We start from the raw sequence: 19158 nt of genomic DNA, 5'->3' as shown, positions 1-19158 counted from the left end.
CTGCCTGTGACCACCTGTGACCCTCAGCCTGTTGGTGTTGCCGCTGGAAATGTTGTTTACGTCATTGGGACAGGTAGGGATTCGACTAGTGGAAAATTGTTTATGTCCGTTCATTTTTCGCCGCGAGGAATTAACGAGCTCAACAACGTTCAGAATGGCAACCGTACGAAAAACACTTTCGCACTCTGTTTCGGACGCTGCCAACATCTCCGCGTCGATATCGGGCACTGGTGCGGTTGTTTCGAGCCACAGCCGTGTTTTCTTTTACTACATGATCATCATCAGCCTTTCTTTCCACAAGGCCGCATTGCTATGGAGGAAGGAAGGAAAGGCGCATGCGCCTTCTGCTGCTTGCTTCTTGGTTGAAAACATGGTTGAAAACAAACCAGCGCCATTTTGTCCTTGTTAAGCGGTCGGGCGTGCGTTGGTTGGACGAGCGAGCGAATGCCAGCTCAGTGTGCGGCGTCCGGTTGCGGCAGGTATTACATTCCCGGATCGCCAGAGAGAGTTCGGCTTTTCCGATTCCCCGCGGCAAGCCGCAATGCCGTGAGGCGCGAAGCTTGGATTCAAGCTGTGCGACGTGCGATGCCGGAGGGAAGCGTTTGGGAGCCCCACAAGCACGCGCGGTTATGCGGCGCCCATTTCGTCTCAGGTAAGCGCCAGAATTACCTACCGGTGCGCGGGGTTTGTTTGGCGTAACCAGTGATATTCTTGTTTCCCGGTTTTAGGGCAGCCATCGGATGACGAGAACGACCACGATTTTATTCCAAGCGTCTTTTTCTCGCGACGTCGTGACGCCGGCGCCGGAGGAGTTGCTACGCGAGTGCAGGTATTGGGTAAGCATGGTTTTGGTGCTCATCGGTGTGTGAGCGCGCGCGTGTGCTTGTGTGTGTGTCTTCCAAAGAGCAAATTTAACTGGCTCACTGGGTCAAATTGAAGCAGTTATGCACCATTCCTTTTTTTTCAAAACCAGCAGTAGGTTTTGTCTGGGTTGATCTTGAGGAAAGAAAAGGCGCATAATTGGCTCCATGAGTCAGTGGATGCCTCAGTGCTTTCGTGCAATATTTGATGTTCATGTGCTTAGCAATGCGAAACCACCAGCATGAATTTTTTTGTTGTTGTGAAGCTACTTTGTTCACTTCAAGCACCTTGCATGTAGTGTTGTGTGGCATACACAGCACAAGAATCCATATTGATAAACTGTGAAGGTAAATGGGATCTCCCTGCAAGCTGTTTATTTGTTGATCGCTTGTCTGCGCTTGCCGGTATCTAAGTTGACATATTTAAGTTAATTTTTTTTACTTTCCATGTTAAGGAATGGCTCCGCTTGGATTAACGCATCTGGTTATATGCGTGAGGGTCGCATTCACCGGTGTGCCATTATGGTTAGAGCAGTGCAGGTAGTCAAGATTATCAGCATCGGCCACAGAACACACATTGCTTGTTGCAAGTGACATTCCGAGGCCCGTACTCAGTGGTGCACTAGGAGTGTTCTGAGTGAGCGGGCACTGCGCAAATAAGAGGCGATGGTACGAATTGGTATGGACCATTGCATAGGCACGGAACGTTGTTGTGGAGTACAGTAGCACCAGTGTATGGCCAGAATGTATTAACAGTGCTGACTCTATGTCAGTACATGAATTAGGAAGCTTGCATTACCTGCACAGACTGACAAAAGCAGCAACAAATTTGGAGAACTTGGAACTGTGAAAGGATTTGGTAATGCTTATTTTTAAATACGCACATTCCATGTGATCTTGCTAACATGCAATTTTAGCAATAGAATAGCATAGTGACTTCTCTTATGGCCCTGTTCACATGATGCATGGCAGTGCCAGGATAATCCGAGACTTGCCAGCAGCTTTGTGCCAGATCCCCGGATATTTCAGTCGCCTTGCATGAAGAGGTAACACAAGTCTCGGAAGTTGAGCCAACTCTGCTTGACTAATATTAAGCACGATTATGTAATCATGCTTTAGTAATGCTGGCAATAATTTTACTGCACCACTGTGGCTATCCTCAAGCGCTGTGATGCATACTTCAACTTGCATTGGGATGAGTGGGGTCATGTGGCATCCTCGAGAGGGCTCGTAGCTGCTTGTAGCTTCATACTGAAGCTTGCATGTGATGTTTTAATAAAGAGGCAAGGGGCATGGAGTCCTTAGTTTCCTGAATGCTTTTTGTCTTCTCGATGCATAGCCGAGCCAGGACAAGCTGCAAACTGGTGCCTGGCGATTTCCGGTACGTCCCCAGCTGCTGCTGTTTCTGCCACTTCGCATGCAGAGGAGAGTGACCTCTCACAAAGTGAGCCTCACATGCTCAAAAGCACAGTTACCGGGATGCACCGTGCCTTCAGGCACTTGTGGTGCTGGCATCAAATTCACCATTGTGCATGATTTTATTGACACCACAAATGACTACACTTAGGAGGGTACAGCATCGAGCCAGCTGGCAACTCACAATGGAAAGAACAGTGTGTTTGACAAGAGCGTAAAGAAAGGTGCAGGTTGAGTGGCGCTGCTAGCAACTGTGCTGTTTATTTGAAATGCATACCACGGCTGAATAGTGTGTGGCTTCACAGGCTGTCGCAACTACAGATTGAAATGACCGAATGAAAATTTTCGAACCCATTTTTGATTAGAAGTTCTGGTAGCCACTGTGTTATCACAGGAAAGTTCTTGCATGATGAAACTGTGTTGACTTTTTCCTAATTCTCTTTCCTTTTTTTTCCACTGGTTTTAACCCTCTTGTGAAGTTATCTTGTACAGCTAGCTTTTTGGCGCATTTTGTTTCTTCAGTTTCAGCGTTACGTGACATGAGCCAGGATCCCGTTGTTTGCTCTGCTGCAAAGCCTAACATACTGCAACTTGAGGGGCAAAATCGGGAACCGAGAGAGCAACTTCAATGCGTGAAATCTCAGCTGCTGAATGCAGGCTGTATCACCGTGTCATGGCAGCGTGCTCTGTATTACACAGGACCTCCTTGTTACAGCGTCTTCAGAGCACTTTTGGAGTTCCTTCAGCCTTGTGCCAAGCAGATCGGTTATTGATACCCCGGGAGTACCAGAACAAATCAAAATAGGTTCATTTTGCGTGGTGGGCTGTTCATGATGCTTGTCACAATTAAAATTGCAATGCCTGGCAAAGAAATTTCCAGAAACTGATATTTCTGAGGGCCACTCTAGCAAGGTATTTCCCACATGGATGGACTTCCTTTGCATGCAACTCAAGGCACTAACATTTTCTAAATCAAGCGCCATCGCTCCCTACCCACCTAGATCCTTCCACGCTTTTTAGAACGCCAGGGCTATGCTTGGCACATCTGCAGTGCGCATTGAAAAGCCTTCGGTGTCTACGCAGAGATTAACTTTTTCTCTCTGCAAGAACTGAAATACGTTTTAAGCTTTTATTGGGGCAACACCAGATGGTTTCACGATGTTCTGTGGCGTTGCTTTGGGGAGGCTGCATGTCTGAGGAGCATATTGTCGAAACTTCTTACCTGCTTTACGTAGTTGTACCAGAGTATGCGCTGATGGTTGACAAAGGGTTCAATTTAAGTGTTTTCCACCTGGAGTGACTGCTTATATGGCTCCCATGCAAAATGTAGAACCACAAATGCCACCCATAGATGTTACCAACACTCGCCAAGCCGGCAGTGCATGAGTGCATATCAGACGTATGATACATGTCAAAGAATTTCATATGTGGGACAAGCTGCTGCCCCTAACCGTGGTAGGCATTTTTGACCAGTTGCCCCAGGTTTGTTGCTATCTCACTCACTTCAGAAAACCACTCAATCAAAAGCTTTGCAGGAAAAAGAAATGCGCAGCTCACAAGAGGTAGCTGCTGGGGAACACAAATGGGCATCAAACGGCCAGGTGCTGGCATTCCATTGCAGCTAGCATTCGCAACATGTACATGTCATGGGTCAGGAAGAGTCTAGGCAAAACAGTGGTAGGGTATGCGGTGTCTAATGCCACAAAGCGACGCGTGGGCTCCTTGGGACGGTGTAGTGGAGGTCCCCAGATTAATTTCAACCACGTCACTTAGGCCAGTTATAAGGCGTGAATGACGTGACACGTGATTTAGTCTTTATTTGAATAGATTGGTAGATTTGATATGGGAAAATTAACATGTGTCTAAACTGAAAGTTTAATTGCTACTAGATTGCTTGAAATGTTTTCCCTCTAATGTTTTCTCTGCAGTGTTCAGTTTATAGCCTCAATTGTTCATGCACGCCGCCGTGCACACTGCTGCTTCGTAGTTTCCGCGTTTGTTCTGGAAGTGTTGGAAATGGCACTAAAATTACACTCAGTTTCATACATAGCAGTCAACACTGGCGAAGCTAGCGCACCTATTCGCACTAGCTAAATCCACTCCCGAAAAGTAGTTCTCGACGCAACCAGAGTGAACGCAGGCATATTTTGTTTCGACAGATATTGAACATTGTGACTGGCAATCTCTTGCCACATTTTCGGATGGGTACACATCGAGACTTCGAGAAGTAAGAATGATATGTGGTGGTACAATATGTCGCTGGTAGGGAGGATCACTCTCGACTCCACCCGTGTCTAAGAAATAGGGCACACTCAGGGAAGATTTTAGCCAGAGGTCCAAGATTTTAGCCAGAGGTCCCGAATTCTGAGCACCTTGCAGCTTCGACCATGGTTTCCAATGCTAGCTCTTCATTTTATACAGCTTTGTTGTCGTCCATACACACGCCAAGGCCGTTGCGGTGGCTCAGTGGTTATGGTGCTCGGCTGCTGACCCGAAAGACACAGGTTTGATCCCGGCCGCAGCAGTCAAATTGTGATGGATGCGAAATTCTAGTGGCCCGTGTATTGTGCGATGTCTGCATGTTGAAGAACCCCAGGTGGTTAAAATTTCCTAAGCCCTTTACTACTGAAGCAGTGGCCTTGTGGTAGAGCATCCGCCTCGCATTCGAGAGGTGCTGGGTTCGATCCCCAGTGCCGCCGGGTACCCACCGGTTTTTAATGGGTATAAGATTTCCCCCAGCCTGTTGTTCGGCTCTTCTGTGGTGAGATGCTTGGGAAAAGGGTCTTAGACCAAAAACGGCGTCCCTCATAGCCTAAATCGCTTTGGGATACTCACCCAGGCTTTCAGAGGAACGAATGATACGTGGCAGAGTGACATGGGTTTTGCGCATGCACCACTTCCACATCTTCCTCTGCATTGCGTGCTATGTACGAAATGGAGTATAGATAATGTAGAGGTGTGCGTTAGGGAAAGTTGTAAAAATAAACAAAAATAAAAGTGTCTGACCATACCGCCTGTAGAGAGATAAAAAGAGCAGTATCGTGTGAAGAATCGCACGAGGTGAAAAAGCATTAGACTGAGAAGGCCACACATCAAGACAGAACACAATGTCTGGACAGTTGAGCATGCGGGGAGGCTATTTGAAGTCAGGCTGTGGGTGTCCAAAGGGAATGAAATTACAGTAGGTGACTAGCGGGGCTGTGCAGCAGGAGCGAGATCACTCAGCCGCAAAGATTTGTCCCAGAGAGGTTGTGGTGCCCTTATGTGATTAACGGATGGCCCGGATGCGTACTTGCATCGCTTGGGAAATATAGTGCCTGGATAAGGATGGAACCAGAATGAATTAGCCACAGCCGTAAATGCCCTGACGTGGTATGGACATTTTAAATAAACAAGCCCAAGGCATAGATTGGGCCATTGTGGTTGTGGTTAGAATTCATATCAAAGCTTTCTGCTCTGTCTTTCTGCGACTCCCCCTGTCCACTATGCTGGCTCGGGGGGCTTGCTTCATTGTGGCGGTGCAACAGACTGACCATCATTCTGGATCACTGGCGAATGATGTATGCTTTGTTGTTTGTTAGTTGCTCACGCTTTTTTTCGTTGTGTTTTGTGTTTTGGGGCAAATAAAAGTGTTTATTTTAGTTTCTTGCCCTTGTCCATTAAATCAAATCAAGGTTTATTGAATCCACAATATCTGAACAAGTTAACATTTCTTCCTAGTTTACCGCTCATGTAGGCACACTACTCGGCCCAAGCTGCTCATGCGTTTCCACCTGCAACACAAATAACAGATTTTCACGCATGCTGCCATGCACCATGAGGCATTGCCTTGTGGTGACAGGGTCACAGTGTTAAGTTTGCGAAAGCACCATTTTAAATGCTGGCACGCTAAAGCAAGAAAAATGAAAAATAACCTGGCAAAGCTGAGCTATGACATAGGCATCTGACGTACTCTGTGCTTTCTCATAAAAGTAAAGGAGATAGGGAAGGGATATGAATTGTGCAAGGGCTCAACAGGGGAGCAAACTGTGGCAAAATTGGGATTCAGATGGCTGTACCTCTGGGGTTAACGATTCTTCACAAATAAACTTGTACATGCCAGAGACGACACCTGACAACAGCCGAAGTATTGGAAATATTCAATCAGAGGGTGTCCAGGTACCTTTTAAGCATGTGTTCGCCGGGTAAATCACTGAAAGATTTTGGCAAGATGCCTGCAGCTGAGTCCATGGACTGCGACAAAGTAAAGGAAACTCCTGAAGAGGTTTATTCTTTATTCAATGATTACCCCACTTAGCTCGAGAGAGCTACAGCAAGGGTGTTACATAGTTGAAAAAAAAAAATCATTTACTCTGCACACTTGCTGACCTGAAAGCCTATTCCATTCGCTGATGGAACGAACAAAAGAACTCACGGCAGGGTTTAGGCTGACGGCAGAGGGTTTTCGCAAGATTTCAGGACTGCTGCAAGCCCTAGGACTCTGAAACTGCTCAAAAGATTTCTTGTAATCCGGCTAATTGTTTTTGGACAGGTGGCTAAAGATGTCAGACACAGAAAATTCTTTTCAAGGAATCCGTGATAGGGTGGGCGCATAGCAGCTTTTGGCATGCTGCTACCCAAATCTGGCAGTGTTCTTCAAAGAAGGGCAGTTAATTGTGAGTGTGCTGATCAGTTTTTGGAAGCACAAGGGCTGAGGAAGCTGAGTAAAATGGAAGAGGAAGGAAAGAAGGGACCGGGAGATTGGTTTTCAGAAAACTGAAGGCCTCGAAAACTGCCTCGGTTCTTGGTGGACGCCTTAACCGCGCCATGAGGGAAGGGAGGAAGGTGGGAGTGATAGAAGAAAGTAAAATTTTAGAGGTGCCATAATGGAAGGCCCTGGAATAATTTCAACCACGTGGGAATTTTTAACATACACTGACATCACATAGCACAGGAACTGAGCTCGTATGTTTTTCTTTTCTGATAATGTTGGGCACAGTGCAGCTGGCTTTCCGGCTAGCCACAGTGGTGGAGGATAGACGAAGAAGCCCTGCCCTGTCATGTGTACAACAGAGATAGGACATAGGACCGGACTGCATGGGTTGTTCCACCCACAGAAAGAACCCCATTGCCTCATCCAAAGATGCAGAGCCCAATACACACAAAACACAGGTGGGGAGGGAAGCAAGAATGCTTGTCAATGGACAAATTGCTGACCCTTGCATCTCGGCCTCAAGACACGGCATTGGAGGCAAGTCTGTTCAGAGTTTTACAGGTTCAGTATCGCCAGTCATCCGTATCAGCAATACAATCGGGCAGTTGCCAGAATCTAGGAGCTTCATCTTCACACCACACTGCTTGGGAAAGTTCTGTTGGTGTAGTGTATAAGGAAGTATACAGGGTGTGAGAAACGTGATCCCATTAAGGCATGGAGGGCCTGTGAATTTGAGATGAAGCATGCACTCCTCAGTGCGGAAACTTGGAAGAAACTACTCAGCAGAAAAGAAAGGGCAGATAATGGAAATGTATCCTCACCACAGGGGGAAGGGACAGAAGTGGATGGAGTGGTTATTTTCACCTTCAGTAGAGACTATTGCCCAAGCGAAGACAAAATTATAAAGCAACACCCTTTAAGGGCCCGCAAAGTAGTAGCTAGAGTGTTGCATTCACCGAGGGCACAGAGCAGCACCATCCTAGCGTATCATCCTAGCCTGCAATCTCGCTTTCGAGTAAGTAGGGAAACAACTGAGAGGTCCAAGAGCCAATGTTAGCTGATGTTTTGGCAGGATTGAACAAGCTGCACTAACTGCAAAGCCAATGAAATGTCAGGTAAATGTCAAAGCCAACTTCCTGGACGGCAAGCTAGGAATAGGACGGCAAGCTTGCCGACAACATCCTGCACAAAATGCTACAAGCTTGAACACTCGCAACAAAGAAAGAAGTGCAGTACTAACCTGGATTAACGGGATATTGCAGCAAAATTGTATCTTGTTATGCTGGCCTAGCTGATGCATAAAATGGAGGCTGTCAATATAAATTAAATTGGGCTACTCGGCCATCAGTCACTCCCAAGTGACCCAAGTGACTGATGGCAGACACACTTGTCCCACTAGCATTGAACATGGACAAAGAGTTGATTTTATGCACTGACGCTTTTGTCATAGCGTTAGGAGCAGTGTTGTAGCAAAAGGAGCAAATTCTACATCCAGCATTTCATGCCAGTAGGCGATTGACTGACAGTGAACGGAACTATTTAGCAGTGGAGAAGGAGCGCCTTGCACTGGCTTGGGCCGCAAAACAGTTTCACATTTGCCTGTACGGAAGGCACTTCAGCATGCAGGCTGATCGTCGGGCAATTGAATATCTAAGACAAAACTGATGAGCATGAAATGGCGGCTCATGAAATGGAGTAGAGCTTTGCAAGAATATACCTTTCTTGTGAAGTGTTTCAAAGGTAGGGAGAGTATGGGCATGCATTTTATGAGTAGGTAGGAGTAGAATGCAAATACAGTTGGTGATGTGTTGTGCTGTGCTGTTTTGTTACTGTGCAATAACAAGGCGCTTTCCATGATGTGAACCTGCTTTGGGAGAAATAAAGCAGTGCTCTTCGTAACACATTGATCCCACACTTTCTTGATTCTAACAAAACACAGGCACTGTTGCACAGTGAGAAATGTAATGCAAGTATTATGATTTGGCTTTACTAGTTTAAAAGGTTGGTTTGTGTACTGCTCCATAACGAATGATAGGCACTCCGGAATTCATATATGCATGGTAAATAATTATTTCATTATATTTATATTGAGCGGTTTCAGTTTCTGAGTGCTAGGCTGTGCCAAGACGTCAGAACCATGGAAAAGCAGCAGCCCCTGTAATTTGGGCTCCAAAAGTTGACACACAGACTGCTACATTGTCCGCTCTTGTATTGTCACGATGGAAAGAAATGCGAACAACGCTGCACCTATGTGCTCCACTGCTCGAATTTATTTTGATTCGCTTTTACCTGGGAGGTAAGAAAAGACATTTGTCGTCCTGCAATGCATCACGGACGACTCGCATTTTCTTTTGCTACCACCGAAGTGAAAGCGTGATAAGAAATGCAAACAGCGGAACACCCAAGCTCCGCTTTGTTTGCGTTTATTTCCATCGCCCCTGTACACATGCTGCACATATCACTGCCTGCTGAAATGCTGGCAGACTTGGTCGGTGTAGCGATTTGCTAGCTGAGAAAAGCCAAGCATGCGATGAGCCCACCGACCACCAATAGAGTGCCTGGCTGACGTCGTGCGTGCTATAATGTGAGCTCATATACATCATTAACTATCGCGGTAGCCATGGGTCTCAATTGCGAAAAAGAACGTTAAGGACTCTGTCGAGCTGAATCAAAATATTTTAAGTGGTTTTCCTTGGCTAAAAACGTGCCGTTGCGCTGAAGAACTATGAACTTTAAGTGGTTGTTGCATCCGGTACTTCGCCGTGGGTAGCCTTAAATACAAGGGAGGTCCATAACAAGCGTTCTGTTGCCTCAGAATTTTGTGCCTCAACCCTGTTGAGCAGTTAACACCGTCTATGAACATAGAATACACGCTCTTACCACAGGCCATCGTCATCCTCCATAGTGGGTGCGTTGTCCGCTGTCGCCACTTGCGCTGTCTCGTTTGGAATGCATTACCTTATTTTCAGTTTATGGACCTCCTGCATGTTTGTAAACAAACGAGGTGGCGCTGCAGTCGCTAGCGAGCTCGTGGTAGGCAAAAGGTCGGGGAGTGACGTCGCGGATAGGTGTTGTGCGCGGGTTTTCAAGGCTTGTAGGCGCATTTCCAGTTTCTGCAAATCATAGCAATGGTAGATGCTTCCAACTTAGTAATTTGTCGAAGTACACGAGCTCGCGTTGTCCACGTGCGGCCTATAAAGAGAAATAGTTTGCCACTGTGTATTGTATATATGGTTAGTAGTAAACATGTAGAAAGTGTTCCTGCCGTTTATTTATGCGCTAGGCATTGAATAAAACAAGTTTTGACACTCTGCACTAGCCGGAATGATTTTACTTCGGGACAGTAGTGAGGGGAAGTGCTGGCGTTGTTTCGTCGGAGCAGACATGCGCTCATCGTCTGCTGACATACGTACGTGTCGCGCTGCGCGAGAAGTGGGGACAGCGTCGTGTCCCTGATCTCCTGTCTCGCTTAGTGCTGTTTTTAGCCGCATGACCACGCACCAGCCAGGCTGACTTGTCCTCTTGTTAAGCTGGTCGATTTGGTGAAAATTTTTGATTTCTAGAATTATTTTCTTTCCTAGCCCTGAAGTCTAGTTTCGTGACGAAAAATTATAGCAAAATATTGAGTACAAATTTATAAATTACGCTTTTTAGAAGTGTGGTCGTCAAAAATTGAGGTAATTTCTTTGATTTCAGTGCCGCATTTCCTTGACCAAAGCGAAAGCGAAGATGCCATAAACGAGGGAATAAACTTTAAGGTTCGTTTTCTGACCTCTCACATTTTCTGCGACTGGATCACTCACCTTCGTAATTCGCATGAAAATCAAATGATTCCATTTGTCGCAAACTATTCCTGAGACGTTGAGGAGCGTAATAAATCTCTCGATTTTTTCCCCTACACGTGCAGTATTGTGTTAGTTATTTTTTGTAAGAAACGTTTTCATGTAACTATGCATGCATAAGTACTGATCATATAGAAAAAGAACTAATCATGTCATCATACAGAACAGGGCTTTATGCACATGCTGGCATAAAAAAACTGCGCACTATCTACTCAATTATTTGAGACCTAACTTGGGGGGACTTGACGACGGTGTTAATTATAATTACCCAGAACTGCACCAGGTATAGCTATAAATAAAAGGAATGACTGAAACTAGCGTAGGAATTTCATATTTGCACCAAGTTTAGTTACATATCACAGGCATGAATAACGAAAACACTTTTCATGCCGCGTCCCCTCTCAATCTCGCCACTTGTCTGTTAGTAGCACGCCTGCGGCTGCTTCTTTCCAAACAAGCTTCGCGATCATGTATTACTTCATGAAACATGACACATGCATGATGCAATGAAAAAGCATATGGCGTTTAGCACACTTACGGTACGCTTTTCTAAGCACACCAACGCGACCGCGCAAGATTGACACAACTTACCAGACTTCTTTCTACTCGAATGAAATAATTACGTCGTCATATCAAGAAACAGTTTCAAGTAAATATTAAATGTCACAAAACGCGCCATTTAAACATGGTGTGCTATTAACAAAAAAACGCATTCCTTGGGGGCGAGTGAACCTGGCGGCGCCCCGTGCACTCCTGCTCAATGTGATAAGTACGTGTGCAGCTACATATGTCTTTTTTTTCCTTGAGCAATTATCAGCCTACTATCCTGAAGTTCAGGTGAATGAACGCAGTAACTTGCATGCTATCTAGTGCATTGAGTGGCAGTGCCTACCGACTCCCAGACTTCGCGCTTTACTACCGTGGCCCAATGCCTGTAAGCCAGTTTCCGAATGCGGCATTTATGCGCGAGAAATCTATCGAGGCTAATTTAATATTTTTTATGCTACTACGCGGATCCAGCAGTGACGCAGCTGGTCAGTATATGCTGCTTCTGCAGTGCACAGGCTTGAAGCAGCCGCCGGTAACTGCGGCAGCTGCGGTAGGCACGGGCAAGCGGAACCTGTTTTGCCTACCATGCGAAAGTCGCTGCTAACATCAGCGCCACCGCATCTTCGTGACGTCGCGGGGTGAAGGAGGTCCATAAGGCGCACTCCACTTGCAAACAACAGTTCTTCTGAAAAAAATCACACATAAGTCAGACCGGTGTTTAAGGAGTAGATACGTCATTTTAGTTGCATTTTCTCTCTAGAATGATGTGCAGCAGAATAGAAAACATACAAAGTTGTGTGGATTGCACCAACAAGCAGTAAATAATTTATATTTACAATTGAATTTTTTCTCTTATGCTGTTTTAGTTTAAACAGTTAAACGCCGACTGTGACGTACAAGATACATTCAGGTTGCACGAGGCATACAGAAACCGCAGTAAGGTTGCTGCTTTCTTCGTTTAATTAATTCACATTAAATTTTACGTAAGCCTGCTGAACAGTTGCAATCACAAAAAATTAGCAAGTTCACAGTTATTTGCATCCCTCGCATGACCAGAGCACGTCTTGTATGCCATAGCTGTCATTTGGCTTTTGAAACCAAAACGACACGAGAAAAAAAATTCAATTACAAATTATTCAGCTGCCATAGGTTAATTCCACGTCGTGACTGAGGTGTACCATTGTCCAGTGCATCACTCAAATAAAATAATGCATCCAAAAATTTGTGGTCCCTACTCCTTTAAAATGCACCTCTTCATTCAAAAAGCGAGCTAAAAACTTACTGATGATCATTACGTTGGAGAGTGCAACGAAACCACACACTTGCGGCAGCTGCCATGCACAGATCATCCTCGAGCTCTGGCAAGCATGCCTTTTTCCCACAGCCTGCTTTTTTTGTTTGCTCCATCATCCATAACGCTGTTGTGGGTTTACGCCGGTCCTGGATAATTTTTTCTTTCACGTCAAAACCATTCCTGCTGCCTGGTTCTCGTTCTCCAGAGCTTAAGCTGCACACAACTTGAATTTCGCATCGCAGCTTCTTCATCGTTCAGGCAGCATCATGTTGAGCAAGAACAGCGCATGACGTGTGAGAAGCCTTAGGGATGCGACACCAAAACTGTAGAGCATATGGCTATGCGGTGGCAAAAGGCTTAATTCGTGCCGCCACTGCATTCGCTCTGGCTATTGCGAGATTGTAATTCTGCCTGTAGGGTAGCATTTTAAGAATAAGCAGTTTTAGCATAGCACAGCAAGCTACCATGAACCACTTCCACGGAAAGCAGTTTGCGTGCAGGCTATCTGCGCATGTGCAAATGGCCCCGAGGAGTCCACAGTGTGCAAATGCCATTGGATCCCAGCGGAAGCATATCACAGTAGCAAAACATGCTCTTTAATAACTTTTTTATTTTGCTTTTACACATCAATTTAATTCAGTATAGTCACTGGGAACGGCAAAAGACAGCGTTCGGTGGCACGTCATTTTTCACTGTATTTAAGTCACACTCTTGTAAGAAAATTGCGACTTATAGCCTGAAAAATACATACCCTAATGTCATCAAATCAGGCTGTAAATCCTTCTAAATTTACTCCTGCTTTTCAGAGCCATTGTTAAAGTGCTCTGAGGTGCCTTTGCAAAGGTTGCTCAAGTATTCTTTTGTTTTGGTTCATGACCTTGTTTATGTAGCGCTTTTGAAATTTCTCAGAGTGACGTTGGAGTTGGCTTCTTGGGTGAAAAATAGTGCATAAATCTGTGAGTTCAGCCCCAAGTTTGCGTGGCATGCATCATCTAGCTTATATGAAGGTACTGAATACCCTCACGTTTTCATTTACTTAGCAGCATTGATCCCTTTGGTACAGTGTTGCCCACGCTATAGCCATGCGCATACGATCTGGTAGAACAATCTATGCACAGGGGGAATTTGTGCATTAAACTTGGCTGAGTGGTCGACTGTGTGAAGACAGCAGCGGCATGCTCGCAGGCTTCAATGATCCTGCAGCCCAGAAATTGATGTTTTAGTTTAACACCCTTAGTTTAACCCATATCATCCGTGCATTCCAGTGTCACGCACCCTACAAAAACAATTCCTCTTTGCAGGTGGGGTTCTGCACTCCTTTGTGAGAGTTGAGTGAAGTTATGAATTGGTCTGTGTAGGTTTATGAGAACAAAAAATAAAGAATTCATCTGTGCATCGTAACATATGGCTTTTATTGTGCTTAAAGGGACACTGACTATTTCTTGATGCAGTTTGTGTTCCCAGAAAAAAGTTGGTTGTTTGGCAGTTTGTGGCAATGTTGATGTTTTTATTGGAAGCATAAATCGCATTGTTTGCTGAGACTGTTTGATTAAGAAAATGCAGCATTGTTTCCTCTCTACTTGATCCAAGTTTTTAGCGTCAAGACTCAAAGGGCTCAGTTCTCACCGTTGGTAAGCGAATGATGGTGTAACCTAGCCTCAGAGATACATGTGTGAAAATTGGCTGCATTACAGTTTAATACAGCCAGTGGTGGTGATACGTGCATTTAATTTTTTTTCTCCTTTTCTTTCTCAAGATGATAGCCGGCGTGTAACTAGAGCAAGGGTTCCACTGGGTTCCACACAAGAGTATTGGGTTTCCTGGGAGTGTTCCTAATGATCATTATTTTGCGTTCCACCTGTACCCATGCATGCTTCAACCCACATCTTACCCGTATCGACTAATTATACTGTAATGGCTTACAGCCAGTCGTCATCGATTGAGTTGGAGCATTTTTTGGAAGGCCACGTATCCGCACTTTCTTCTGAATGCATGTTGGGATGGAAGCCAAGTCACATGGGGTTCCTTGGTACCTTTTAAAAGTTGCTGCGAGTTCCCCGAAGCTGGAAAAAAATTGAGAACCCTTGAGCTAGAGAACTAAGATACGCAGCTTAACAAGTTTGTAGGAGTTTGTAGTCGGATACAACGTAAGCCTATAGTGAAATCCCCCACATTCCTGACCGCCAGCCTGAGTTCCTCCTTGACAAAGAAATAGTGTGTCGTTGAAGGTTTTCTTGTTACGGGAAGAAAAAGCTTATCACAGGACAAAACTATGAGCTCAAGAATTTTGATGCCTCTGGCATCACGGCATATTGAGAAGGACACTGAATTGCTGATTTCACTTACGTGCTATGGATCATGGACTGTTGTTGCCAACTACTGCTCTTTTTCTTCCAAATTGTATCCTACAACAGGGTTTCTTTGTTTTGCAGCTCCGATGCTACAGCACTTCTTTGGCTCTAGCCAATTTTCGAGCGCACCTGTTACTGGAGCCCAAAGAAAGACTCGCTGTAATGCGCAGACGCAATGTGCGTCATCTCTCGCAACAAAGTCAGTGCAGACGACGCTGTGGCTAAAGCGGACCAGCACTGGAGTGCAGACAGAAGGGCCAAGGGGAGGTAGGTTGCCAAGTCTTTTCTTCCGCGTGCAAAGCAGGCTTGCGGCCTGACTTTGACCTTTTCTGGTCATTCTACCTATTTATAGCACTTATGAAAAACCATGAGTCAAGTGTGTCCTCAATTTCTGGGCCCTTTACACTTTCTGTTCGTTTTAATGCGCTCCAAGAAATTTGAAGAACAGCTTATGATATTCCTTTGCGGTTTGGAACCTACAATTGCGCACGCTACTTTTCACATTAAAAAAAAAATATCTAGAGCTGTGTTCATGAAGTCAGTGATGCCAAAAACATTTAAAATCCGTGCTTGATTGGAATTCAGTGAGCATAAAAGTGTGCACCGTGTGCAAATTTTTAGTTTTTGACCTACTCATATAATTTTGTGAAATAGGGGTTGTAAATATGCGCACAAATTTACAGATTTTGCAGATGATGCACAAGAGGCTTATGCACAAGCCGAACAGTGACGTGTTCGGTGCTGCCTGGCCGAAGAATCTATTGCACATTAAAATATCGTCATCATCACAAATTTGGCACAGTAGCAGCATACAGCAGCAGCGAGTTGCTTACATGGATACTAAAGACAGCTTCATCCTACTTTTGTTTTTAAGATCCTCCTGGGTATGCTGATGATTAGCCGGCAGCAAAAGACATTTTTATGGCTGAGAGAATAGGTGGTGTTCAAACTATGACGGACATTACATCATGGCGAAGCTTTGTCACGTGAAATTAGACTTCCGGGTCGTTCCTGTGGTTTCATCTGAGTAGGCATTAATTGCAGTCGTGCGGTTTCGACCTCCCTTTCCTTAATACTAATGTTCACATTGCTGGGAAAAGGTTGTTGTGCGCTTCCTCAAACTACAGCAAGTTCATTGCAATGGGATGCAACATGTTCCGAGTACTGTCAAGTAGCGAATGGCAAAAACAGTGCGCCGTTGCGATCGGCTTACAGACTGCCTGCGACCTGCTTGACCGACAACTGTAGGCTTTGCTTCGAGCATTTTGTTAGCGGTAAATGTTTGAGAGTGTTGTGCAAGTTAAAGATTTTGTTAAAGTAGGTTGTTCTCTTCCCTTGAGGAGCGCCATGTTTTTGTTCTGACCACTCCGCTAATGTATACCACAGCTGTTCTTGCTTGACAACGGCTGCAGCGCGTGGTCGCAGATTTGCAAATATATGTACTCGCCTCCATCACTACAACGTGACAAGGTCTTAAGGACTGATTTATATTTCAGGCATTTGTGCTGCATGTGAGTTGCTCATATCGAGAGCTAACACATAAAGCCTGTGCAATCACTACAGTCAGCTGCCGAAATGGCGACACCAGCCATGGTGGGGTATCGTTGACTGATGTACGTTACAGGTCATAATGTGACATATGTTTACGGGCACTTGAAGGATTTATAAATTGTTATATGAGAACTTTTCTTTTGCTATCTGCATGCCCAAATTGAAACACATTTCCACCACCAGACCAACAGGCGTGATCATGCAGCAAGTGTGGAGAAATTGTAAGCAAGGTTTTATGTATGTTAAAATTTTCTGTTTGTGTAGACCCACATGGTGCAGTTATGTTTCTCTGTGTTCTCTGTGTGGAGAGGGAGGTTGACGGATAAGGTGATCTCTTTGGAAAGTGGTAAGAACTCTTTACCACAATTCTTTTCATACTAAGTCAATCAGTTATGAACCACTGGGCCCATAATGATCAAGAGTAATAATTATACTATAAAACTGCTAGCTTTAAAAGGCCAAGGAACACACTGTGTTCACAGACATTCCAGACGTTTTGGTATCTGCAATGTCTTGTGAATGGTTTACCAAAGTCTGTTAATGTACATGCTATGCTGCAGTGCTAACATCTGAACTAAAACCGGATGGGAATGCCCTTGGTTCAACAGTCTGCAAGACTTAGTCAAAGGAACTTGGAAAATATGCTGAAATCAATCCGGGTCAAGCTTCTGTATGGGCTACAAAACCCGATGCAAAAGTTTGTTAACTCTACCATTGTGTTTATTACAATTTCCTATTCCTCACTCATACTTCCTGCACTGAACTCATTTATTACATGAAATTTTCTGTTAAAGTCTTTGCAAGAAAAAGTTATATGAGGCGTTGTTACTCACAAAACATGAAAAGCTTTCCATTAGCGGCTGAAAAACTTGCTCCTTTCAGAAATCAGCAATAAAGCTATCTTATGTCAAGAGCTAGTTCTGCTTTTGTCTGTGGTCTTTCTGTCTTGTCCTTGTGCCTCACTTTGTTTCTGTTGTGGTCCTTGTAGTGAAGCTGTGCAGCAGGCTTTAATGCCCTCCTTTCATTTAAGGTTTTCATTAGAAAAAACGCGAGGCAGGCACATCTTTCGCTTAGCTCTTTGTATTATTATTAATCTACCTTACCTTTAACACCTTGCATACAGTGCATTTCCACAATTCTGTACATATGCATTAACAGCTCGCTGAGGTGCCAGCCATTCAGGACATCTGTCCCTACACGGATTGGTGGTTCTCCTTCGACTAGGTTCCCAGCACAAAGTACACAGCAGCAAAATGGCTGCATGGTCTCCTCTGCCGGGCCATTGGCTCAGTCGCTGAGCGCTTTAACCGCAGAGCCAGTGCAGCGGATGTTGAAAAAGTACGTAAAATCCTCCACGTATTTGCTCTTCGCCGTCGCAGCCATTCTTCTACAAAGTGCGCAATAGCGCGTGCTCATACACAATGCTAGGCTACAGTTGCTGGCAGATCAAAAATTCAGCTCCTGATAGCACGAGACCTCTAGGAAATATTTACTTAAATACAGTAGCCGACGGGTAATTCGGACTCCAATAATTCTAACTTGTAGGATATTTCGGACCTCGATGAGGCACCGTCAGTCGCCCCATTTAAGCGCATACTTATTCGCGACCGATATTTCGGACTTGAAAAGTCCGAAAGTTCGATTTTTCGGACTAATTTCAGTCACCTGCAGGCCAAAATTGGCCTTTTTATCAGCTTGTCGCTGGTGCAAGAAGTGCCATCTTGGATAGAGGTGGATTTACGCTGCAGTTGGATTGGCTTGGCATATTTTCAGTTCCTCATTTTTGCCAGCAGAGATCCCTGCGATCTCTGACATTTCAAGGTGGCAGTCGAATTGTCATCGCCGTCAACTTGCTTTTGTCGTCGGCGTTGTGGCGGGCAGTTGTCGCTTGTCCCATATGTTGAAAATTGGTTGTTGGGGGAAGGAAATTGCACAGTAGCTATCTCGCATCTCGGCGGACACCTGAACCGAGCATTAAGGGACAGGATAAAGGAGGGACTGAGGGAAGAAAGAGGTGCCGTAGTGGAGGGCTCCGGAATAATTTCGACCACCTGGGGATCTCTAACATGCACTGACATCGCACAGCGCACAAGCGCCTTTGCGTTTCGCCTCCATCGAAACGCGGCCACCGCGGTCAGGTTCGAACCCGTGTACTTCGGATCAGTAGCCGAGTGCCCTAACCACTGAGCAACCTCGGTGGTTCTCATACATTCGCCATTTGCCGTTTCGTCACTTGGATTTCTCTGACCGCGTCGACCGAGTGGCGCTCAGTCTTCACAAGGTTACATCCATTCGCCGTTTTGTGATTGCTTCCGGCGGTTCCACCACTTTGAACGAACAGTGCCTTGTCTTTGCGTGTGTTTGATGAGCGATGTGGTGCACGCTCGGGTTTTATGGACAAGATGAGCCGCCGGGTCCGTCAAAGAAGCGTGGGAAGTATTCAACTAAATGTCGTGACCTTGCTGTCTAGCGTGTACAGTGAAAGCACAACTTTGGCGCAAGTACAGGCGCAAATCGTCGCCAGCAAGAGAAATTTTCCGAAAGGTAAAATCAGTGACATCTTAAAGCCGATTTAATCTCATACAGTGATTTTTTTGTACTT

General features: G+C 45.2%; 1 protein-coding gene across 3 annotated transcripts in view; it reads left to right on the top strand.

The window, feature by feature from the left end:
• Positions 1-309: 309 nt before the first annotated feature.
• LOC144111292 (piwi-like protein 1) overlaps positions 310-19158 on the top strand; it is a 59300-nt gene continuing 40451 nt past the window's right edge. Inside the window, exons 1-5 of one of the 3 annotated variants that reach the window (XR_013310020.1) lie at positions 311-652; positions 729-836; positions 2200-2304; positions 15087-15272; positions 15689-16811. The gene's annotated coding sequence lies outside the window, so the exon portion shown is untranslated. Of the gene's footprint in view, positions 653-728; positions 837-2199; positions 2305-15086; positions 15273-15688; positions 16812-19158 lie in introns of those variants that run through there. The other 2 variants (XM_077644538.1, XR_013310019.1) reach the window with 2 other exon arrangements.

This window comes from Amblyomma americanum, chromosome 11 (assembly GCF_052857255.1).
Source record: "Amblyomma americanum isolate KBUSLIRL-KWMA chromosome 11, ASM5285725v1, whole genome shotgun sequence".
Taxonomy (NCBI): Eukaryota; Metazoa; Arthropoda; class Arachnida; order Ixodida; family Ixodidae; genus Amblyomma; species Amblyomma americanum.
The sequence above is the reverse complement of the archived record's forward strand: the minus strand, read 5'-3'. Positions and strand labels throughout refer to the sequence as shown.